We start from the raw sequence: 9,927 nt of genomic DNA on the forward strand, positions 1-9,927 counted from the left end.
CTTTGTCAGTTGGGTTTAAAAGTCTGCAGGGCCAGAGGCTGGCACACCTTTCCCAGTCCTGGTTTCAGAGCCTGACTGGCCCCATAGGGAAACTGATTCCCCTCCCACCCCTTCTACTCAGTACCAACCTGCCCTGTTCCACCTGGGGACAGCTGCCCTTGTCCTCTGACTACACTCTCCAGTCAGAGGGGTTAGTGAGGGGACAAAGATGGGCTCTCCAATACCAGAAAGCAGCTATTGGGATGTCCCCCAAGTCACAGAATCATAGAATCGACCAGGTTGGAAAAGACAGCCGAGATCATCCAGTCCAACCCTTGATCCAACACCCCTGTGGTTACCAGACCATGGCACTGATGCCACATCCAGTCTCACCTTAAAAACCTCCTGGGGACGGTGAATCCACTACCTCCCTTGGCAGCCCATTCCAATGTCTGATTACTCTCTCTGAGTCTGATTACTCTCTCTAAAAATTTTTTCGTAATATCCAACCTAAACTTCCCCAGCACAGCTTGAGACTGAGTCCTCTTGTCCTACTGCTGGTTCCTGGGAGAAGAGCCCGACCCCCACCTGGCTACACCCTCCTGTCAGGGAGTTGTAGAGAGTGAGGAGGTCTCCCCTGAGCCTCCTCTTCTCCAGGCTGAACAGCCCCAGCTCCCTCAGCCTCTCCTCACAGCACTTGTGCTCCAGTCCCTTCCCCAGCCTCGTTGCTCTTCTCTGGACCTGCTCCAGGACCTCAGTGTCCTTCCTGAACTGAGGGCCCAGAACTGGACACAGCACTCCAGGGGTGGCCTCACCAGCGCTGAGTCCAGGGCAAGAATCACTTCCCTGCTCCTACTGCCACACTGTTCCTGATCCAGGCCAGGATCCATTGGCCCTCTTGGCCACCTGGGCACACTCTGCCTCGTGTTCAGCTTCCTGTCAATCCCAACTCCCAGGTCCCTCTCTGCCTGGCTGCTCTCCAGCCACTCTGTCCCCAGCCTGTAGCGCTGGAGGGGGTTGTTGTGGCCAAAGTGCAGGACCCGGCACTTGGCCTTGTTGAACCTCATCCTGTTGGAATCAGTCATCTCCAGCCTAACAAAGACAGAGCCCAGTCCCTAAGCCTCTCCTGGGGGAAGTGCTCCAGCCCCTCACCATCATGCTCTCCCTCTTCCCCATGATGTCCCAACCTGGACACAGCTGAGATCCTGTCAGAAACCTTGTTCAGGTTAAGCCAGAGGACATCCACTGCCCTTCCCTCATCCACAGAACCCACCACCTCATCACCAGGAGGCACTGAGGTAGGTCACATGATTCCCATAGTTAATCTATGCTGGCTATTCCCACATACCTTCTCCATGTGCCCACAAAAGGCACCCAAGAAGACTTGGACCATGTTTTTCCTCAGAGACTGAACTGAGGCTGGCAGCCTTACAGTCCCGCTTTTTTGTGGATGGGCACAACTCCAGCCTTTCCCCAGCCACCGGGGAGCTCCCAGATCTCCGCAACCTTTCCAAGATGACAGTGGCCTCACCATGACAACTACCAGCCCTCTCCACACACTTGGCTCACCTTGTACCAACACCCTCAGAACAAGTGTCCAGCTCTCTCAGAAACTGCTGACTCAGTCCCTACCAGGAGCCCTTTCCTTGCCTCTGCCTGTAGGCACAAAGGCCCAGGGAGATCCTGTCAGTGAAGGCCAGGACAAGGAAGGCCCCAAGTACCTCAGCCCACACCCTACAGAGCATGAGGCTGTTTCAGCCCCAGCCAGAGTAACTGCAGGATGTCAGTGCATTCCTGACCTATCTGTGAGATAACTGCTCCTCTGCAGCAGCTAAACAGCACTTCACCCTCCCCAGGCAGGCTTGGGCAGAAACCAGGAACTGTGGCTTCTCCTGGTCACAAACCAGCCCAAGCAGAAAGCAGCCCACGGATGTTTGAAGCTGAAGCCTCCACCATCCCTCAGTGGGAATCCTTGTGTGCTCCAGGTGGGTTCAGTGTCCTCCAGGCTGGCTGCAGCAGCTTCTTCATTGAAAGGCAATGTGAAGTGCAATCATGCAGCCTCAGAAATTAAACTGACTGCTGTTTAGAACATGGGTCACACCAAGGAGGTTGGAAATGTGCATTCTGGGAACCGGGAGGTTTCACAAAGCCCCCGCCCTGGAAGGGAAGGTTGGCATGACAAGGGGAGGCAGCAGAGGCAAGAGGCATTCCTGGGGTAGCTGAAGTTCTGCCCAATAGAGGAGTAGAGGGGGAGACAGAATTGTCAACAGTTGCAGGTCACATGTTAAAAAAACAGACTGAAGAGGCCAAAATACTTTTAGGGACAACTTGCTGGAAGTATGAAAACTAGTAAATACTTTTTAAAATACGCAAGGAAAAGGAGGCACGCCAGAGATTCTGGCAATGAGACAAGTCAAGATTAAAGGGATTACTCAGACTATACAACAGAAAAAACTCAATATTTTTTGTTTGTTTTTTCATCTGAATTCAGTGCAACGGAACTTGAAAAGATTTCTGTGCCAAAATCCCTAGTTTTAACTTGCACATTTTACTTGGATGTTTACTGGATACATTGGAGGTCCTGTTTCACCCCAAAGAGTAGAAGATTAAGTTAAAGAATAAATCATTAACACTAACACATCCCCAGGACCAAACTGTTTTCACCTCAGTGTTATAAGATCCTTCAGAGATAACTCACTTAAAAGTCTCTTGCTAAGAACTCCCATGGCGGGTGGCTCTTGCAATGTCAGTTTTTAAAGCAAGCATTAAGAGATTTAAGAAAACTATGAACCTGTAAATCCAATACAAATTACAAAGCAAAATGCAAAAAAATCCTACCAACCAACAAAAGCCACACCCAACCAAATCCCAGAATTACAAACACATAAATAAATTGGACACACGGGGGAGGAGTTGGAAGAGATCTTGTACAGAGATTCCTGCTGTGCAAATCAAGGGGCTTTATTTAGTGAAGTCAAATATGTAAAATAAAAGGGAGATTCTGTTCATAGAATTACTTGGATGTCCTTTGAGAATGTCCCTGATTAAGAGCTCTTGAAACTAAGTTGTCATTAGATTAAAAGGAAGGTCCTGTCATGAATGAACAGCTGTTTGGGAAAGAGTGAAAAGTAAATTTTCACAGTGAAACCATTTAACCTGGGACACCTTCTGTTCCTTGAGATGGGACCTGTTCTGTTTATCACAGCTGGGAAAGATGTGGAAGAGGGACCTAGTAAGGTGCAAGTTCCTGGTGAGCCCAAGTGATTTGGTTAACAAGAGTTATGATGCTTGACTGAAGAGTCAGTGAAGGACCACAGAGAGATGAAATTCAAGTAGATATTTTTCCCCAGTGCATCACTTACAACCCCAAGAATACACATGTTGGAGCCCTGGATGTCTGTTAGCAAAAGGAACAAGTTCATTATACCCCTGCAAAAACATCAGCTTGATTTACAACAGCAGCCAAAAAGTCAAAAGGTCCTGGACACATCGATGGAGGAGGACCTGTCTCAGGATGTGAAATGCTGCTGTCTGTGTAGATCCACGAGGCACAAATTGCTGCAAGACTGTGCTGGAAAAATCACACAATCTGCTACAGTATTATTGCTGTTTCCTAAGTATTTGTCACTGCCTGCTTTTGGAAGCACAGTGCTGGACTCGGCTCTGCCACAGTCGCTCTTACAGCCCTGTATTGTTGGAGTTGTGAAGTTAGAGGCTGTCACAGGGCTGCAGCAGAAAGCGAGAATTCTCCAGGCAGTTTCTCAAGAAGCCCCCGCAATGCAAATCAGGGAAAGAGGAGAAAGTATTTTGAGGCCAAATCCAGTTACAAGAGGACTTTCAACCATGAGAAAAGAGTCTCCTGCTATTCAACTTTCCCATGTTCAGTCAAATAGTAATTAGTGTCTATTTTTAGTAAACAGAAGTAGTGAATAGAAGCCAGTTCCATCATCAATCTGTACTCCTGTAGAAACAGCCCAAGGTCACCAATGGCAGTTGATCTGTTTAAGTCACAGGGGTAACTCAGCTGTATAAGAGGTAGACTCTTGTTCCCAGAAAACTATGTACAGCAGCATTCCCTCTAAACCCAAATGAAACTGGAATACATGCAGAGCTGAACCAGTATTTCTGCATTGACAGTTTGGCTCAGAATCAGCTTGACTATTTAGTGCTAATCCCAGATCATCTCTACTTGCTTTGTGCTGCTCCAAACCAAAGGGAGTTCTGTCCTCCTGCACTCCTGGAAGCCCAGGTTTTAGCCAGACTCACAACCCACACCACAGATGAGCTGGGGACTCAAAATTGAGCAGTATCCTCAGACAGGACACAAAGTCAAACAAAGGCCAGAGGTGACTGCTGTGATCACCTCAGACATGCTGTACCCCATGGGATTGTCTCGGTGACATATTCTCTGAATTACATATTTTAATCAACTATCAAATACTGGGATTGCACTGTTAAAAAGAAAAAAAAAAAAGGGAGAACTTTGTATTCTTTGCCTGATACAGTGAAATAATCAGTCTGTACTGGTTTCTCACAAAAGCCTGTGGGGAGACCTCCTGGTGAAGAGAAAGTGTTTGTGAGGGGAGTAACTACAAATTCCATATCGAAAGAGGCAGTTGCAGCCTTACAACTCCAGGACAAGGAAAAGTAGCACAGGGATTAACCATCTCCCTGTCATCAGGCAGAAGGTTTGTCATTACAGAGCACCAGACACACTCTGGTCTGAGAAGAGCTGCGCAGAGGACACGTGAATCTCAGAGCTCACCTTTAGGAAGTCACAGTAATCCTTATTTACCTGGATTGGGAACGAGGCAGTCAAGGAAACAAGTAAGGCCAATGTTTTCCAGCAGTTTTTCTGTCCCACTTACAACTAAGAGCCAAAGAAGAAAGGCCAGATCCTTGCTTAAATCCCTGCTTAAATAATAAAACAAACCCCCGAGCTAAAAACCGAGCTCTTGAGAGAGGGGCTCCCTGTGTGAGCTTGTGTAGTACTTCTCACCCTCCCGGCCCAGTGGGCAGTTGGCAAGATGTCCAGAGGGAAGGAAACGATGCTCCTGGAAGCAAAATTCAATGGACAGCTCAATTATGCCAATTCAATTATACAAATGCAGAACTTGCTCACATACCCCTCCCAAGCCATTACAATTTAATAAGCTGTCCAAATTAATTTTGAGCTCTTGCTATGCAATTTGGAAAGAGTCATCCTCCTGAGCTGGCACACACGGGTAAGAGCTAGAGCAGGAGCAGAGTGGTGCCTCACCTGTGCTGACAGAGGACTTGAGAGGACTTCTGGCACACAGAAGGCAAGAACCCCCAGATTAAACAAGAAGCAGCTGATTTGGGATTTACAGTACCAGGGCAGAACTTGAACTTCCTTGTTTAGCAATGTCAGAAACAAACAGCCAGCTTCAGTGAGGAGATGGACTGCTGGGAGCTCTATCAACACCCTCCTGCCTCTAACAGGGATGTTGGCAATCTCTTTGGTGACACAGTGGAAAGGTAAGGGAAACACGTTTTTTACATGAGCCACAATAGAAAAGTCACTCATACAGTCCATGTAAATACCACTACAGGGCAAAAATAACCCAAAAGGGTACTTTTGTAAATATAAAGTAGAGCAACATAGAACGTATTCAGCATCTGATAAAAGTTCTTAGGTCCAATTCTAGAAAAAAAAGAGGGATTTGACCTCATCTGACAGAACTTCAGAGTTGCACAGATACACCTCCCATGGCTTCTGCCTATACCTACACAGTTTAATAACCACAGGAGGACTTGATTACAAAGATCTCATATGATCTGCAGAACGCACGGCCACACTTGGTGCCCATTCCAACAGAACAATTGTTAGGCCAGGCATGGTCTAACAATACATCACACAGCTGGAGAAAAGCTGCTGCAGCTACGCCCACCAGCCTGGCTCAGGTGGGGAAGGGCTGGGAGAACTAAGGGAGAAAGCTGTGCTAAATAATAAATGCTGGAGAACATGTCCTACAAATTCATCCTACGAAATTCCCTTCAAACATATGACCCAAATGAAGGAAGGGAATTGTGGGTGACTGGCTTGTGGAGAACAATAAGCAAACCCCATAACAATAGTGACTTAGTGGGTGGGTTTTGTTCTGAGATCCCAAGGACCTTAAAATTGTTGGGGAATATTCATTCTCAAGTGCTTGTGAATCCAAACCAGAAATAGATCCTTGTTTATTTGCTGGGTGTTTTTGAAAAGTAGCAGATAGTTTAAAAAGAAAAACCCAAACAAACGAAACCCCACACACAGTTGCAAAGAGCTGGTGGGTCTAACAGACACTGTTATAAAATGTTTGTACAGCACTGGGTGTTCAGTGTTCAACAACAGATAAGAAACACTCTGCCTTAGAACAAGGAATTCCTTTGCACCAGTAAAGACACAAATTGTACTGCACTACTCCAGGTCCTAAGACTGATAATGCAGATGTCTTTATTTGGCCCCTCCAAAAAAAGCTACAAAAACCACACCCAAATAAAAAAGCAAGAATTGGCTTCTTCGTATGTGGATGTGAACCTGAATAAAAGGGCCATTACAGCCACTTCTATAGCCTGTAAAAATAGGGTGTCCCTGGCATCGTAGGCATGAACCTCTCAAAGCAAAAATAACAATTCTCAGAGAGAGATGTTGATAACATATTAGCAAACCACTGGAATATCTTTCTAAAAGGCATGGCCACTCTGGAATAACGTAAGAGAACACTTTTGAACACAGAGGGTAAACAATGTTCTCCTGGGGAAGCCTATGTTCATTCATGAATACAAAGTGAGGCAAACCCAATGGGCTGGGGGGGCCTGTATGCTCTGCTTCACCAGGATCCAAAGACGTGGTTGGACCCCCCTTGGACATCTGGGGGTTACAAACCTGGAAGGACAATCCTAGGAGACAAAACGCAGGGCAAATTCAAAATCAAAGAGGCACAGACAAGTGAATTGCTGCAGCTGCGTCTGTTGGGATGGTAACAAGGGGGAGCAGGTAGCCAGGGACCACCTAACAAAGGCCCCCAGGCTTTGCAGAGTCATGCTAACCCTCCTCAGCTCCTCCGACTGCTTTTTGGCAAGACAGTCTTGGTCTTTTCTTAGAAGCCGTGGGGATGTTTGTTGTGCCTTTGTTCTGTAGTTTCTGTGATTTCCTATTTATTAGTGTGTGATTTGTTTTGTTAATTCATTAATAACATCAGCCCAGCAAACACTGTGTTGTTGGAACCGTTACAATCACTCTGCTCTTTCCCTGCCTCTCTTTTCATCATATTCAAAATGCAGTGACACAGAAGGAAACCTACATCAAGTCAAACAAGCAAGCAATTAGAAACAAGCTTGCCATTGGCAGTTGTCTGAGGGAGAAAACACCCCCCCTAACAAAACAACGACAAAACCCATCCTTTTCTTCACATCCAAGCTTTCAGAGGCAGTGTATCTACTGACCTGTATTTCCTTCTTCTCACTTGATAATTTTCCCTTAAAGATACAGCACTGTGGGAATGAGACACTTTAGGATGCACCACTCCCATACCAGAAGGATCTCAACACCTCCTGTTCTCTACAATACATTTACAAAGAACCATTCCCCGAGATCTAAATGTTTATTCTGTTCAAGTGCTGTAGAGGAGAAACAAACCCATGAAATTATCACTCAAGGACTCAGGACATTAGTGCAGATATCTGTGTTTGGCAGAGCTCATAGGCTGCGTTCTAACCTAATCTAAATTAAGTGTCTAGTTTTTCCCAAGCACAGCCACTGGCAGACCATTGATAGGAACTGGAAAATGAAATAACATCCCTATTCTACCCTTGTTTTCCACTGCAGAGATAAAGGGGTGCTCTTGATGGTTTATTGGATGTTTCAGGGCTTGTTCAAAGTTAAGCAAACAGCACTGTCTGGGGAGGGAGGCAAACCCTGAACTCAAGGGTCTGGTTAGAAGAAAAGTGAAATTCAGCAGATCAGCCAGGAATAGTGGGGAAAAAAAACCACTATGGGCTTCCTCCGGTCAAAAGGGTATGACCTGACCTAGTCAGTCTTGCTACTCTTACAATTTCATATTCAATTATTACCATAATTTTCAAGAGTAAGATTTACTTGCCATTCTAGGGTTTATGTTATCTGTCTTGGCAGAACTGTAGTTGTGCTTAGGTGAAATCCAAACGTCCTGATGAGCTCCATCAGAACAGTGCAGGGTAATGCCGTGGATGGGGACATGGAGACGGTCCTGGAACACTACCGGTGGCAACTGCTTGTGCACGATACCCCAGAGGAGCACATCCCAGAAATCAGACAGGACTGGTAAAACTCTTTGGGTGCAAGTAAGCTCCTTGCATAAGAGCCAGAGTTGGGAGGGGTGGAGATGAGTGTTCAGGACACTGTGTTTGGAGTTTGGCAGAGGATGTGATACAGGGAGGTGTATATGAGAACGTGGACTTGGTGGGAATTTGCTTGGGTGTTATTTCAGTCCTGCTGGCTTGGCTCAGCACAGGAGGTGTTTCTGGCAGTGAGCTGAAGAAGGAATTGGGCATTTTACAAGCAATACAACAGTAGGGTGAGAATGAAGATGGTGTGCCTTGGAGTGAAGTCAAGTCAGGGATTGAGCAAGTCGTTGTGGTCCAGGGATGGCTATTGAGTGTTTGCTGGGAGGGCATGAGGGTGTTGTAGGTCTGCTGGGAGAGGCACCGAGGCAGCACACGTGCTGTGTGGAACAGTGCCAGGTGGGGAATGAGCTGCACGGCCTGGTGGGCACCACAGGTGCTAAATGGGTATCTGGAGTCAAGACCCAAATTCCTGGATTTTGCATGCACACTCATTTTGAGCTGGGCTGGAAAGCTGGGGGGATTCATGAGGAGAACAAAGAACTAAAAGGTGCAGGTGGAACTCCTTGATTAGTTCAATGGGCAACTCTGGGTGAACACTGCGAGGGCTAAGTGGGGAAAAGGAGAAGCTGTGTCAGGCAGTTCCCCAGAAGGCCGAGCAGAGAAGCAGGGAGGGGGCTGCCTGACGGTGCTGGCAGTGTTGCAACACAGGATCTGGAGATCTGTGGGACGGCCTTGGTGCTTACAGAGGAAATACAAGTAATTCCCGCCATTACCCCCCTCCTGTGGCTGTGGTCATCCCTGCCCCGGCCTGTGCATGCACTGCTGTGCTGCGCGCGGGGGTCTCAGCGAGAACACTCGGGACGGATCCACGGTGCCGCGTGTGGGAGGCCGGCGGTGAGCACGGAGCACCCCCCGCGCACGGAGCCAGCGCTCCCGACACCGCCCGGGCCCCGCAGCTCGCCCGGGCCCGCTCCGTGCCCGAGGGCAGCCCGCGGTACCGCCGGGCCCGGCCGCGGCCCCAGCGCGGCCCGAGGGCAGAGGCGGGGCCGCCCCTCAGCCCCGGCGGGGAGCGCTCGCCATGTCAGGGGCGGGACCGGACCGGCCGGCGGCGGGGGAGAGCGGGGAGAGCGCGGGGCGCGGTGTGAGCCCGCGGCTGAGCTTCTCCCTGAACCCGTGGCGGTGTGCGAGGCCGTGGCTGAGGCCGTGAGCCTGTGGCTCACGGTGTGTGAGGCGCTCCCGGGCCGATGGCGGCCCCTCAGCCCGTGGTTCACGGTGTGTGGGGCACTCGCGGGCCGATGCCTCTCCCGCTCCCTCAGCCCGTGGTTCCCGGTGTGTGGGGCACTCCCGGGCCGATGGCGCCCCTCAGGCCGTGGTTCCCGGTGTGTGGGGCACTCCCGGGCCGCTCCCGCTCCCTCAGCCCGTGGTTCCCGGTGTGTGGGGCACTCTCGGGCCGCTCCCGCTCCCTCAGCCCGTGGTTCCCGGTGTGTGGGGCACTCCCGGGCCGCTCCCGCTCCCTCAGCCCGTGGTTCCCGGTGTGTGGGGCACTCCCGGGCCGACGCCGCTCCCGCTCCCTCAGCCCGCGCCTCACGGCGTGTCAGCGGCGCGCGCCCCCCCCCC

The sequence above is a fragment of the Lepidothrix coronata genome, unplaced genomic scaffold (assembly GCF_001604755.1).
Source record: "Lepidothrix coronata isolate B3197 unplaced genomic scaffold, Lepidothrix_coronata-1.0 Scaffold125, whole genome shotgun sequence".
Taxonomy (NCBI): Eukaryota; Metazoa; Chordata; class Aves; order Passeriformes; family Pipridae; genus Lepidothrix; species Lepidothrix coronata.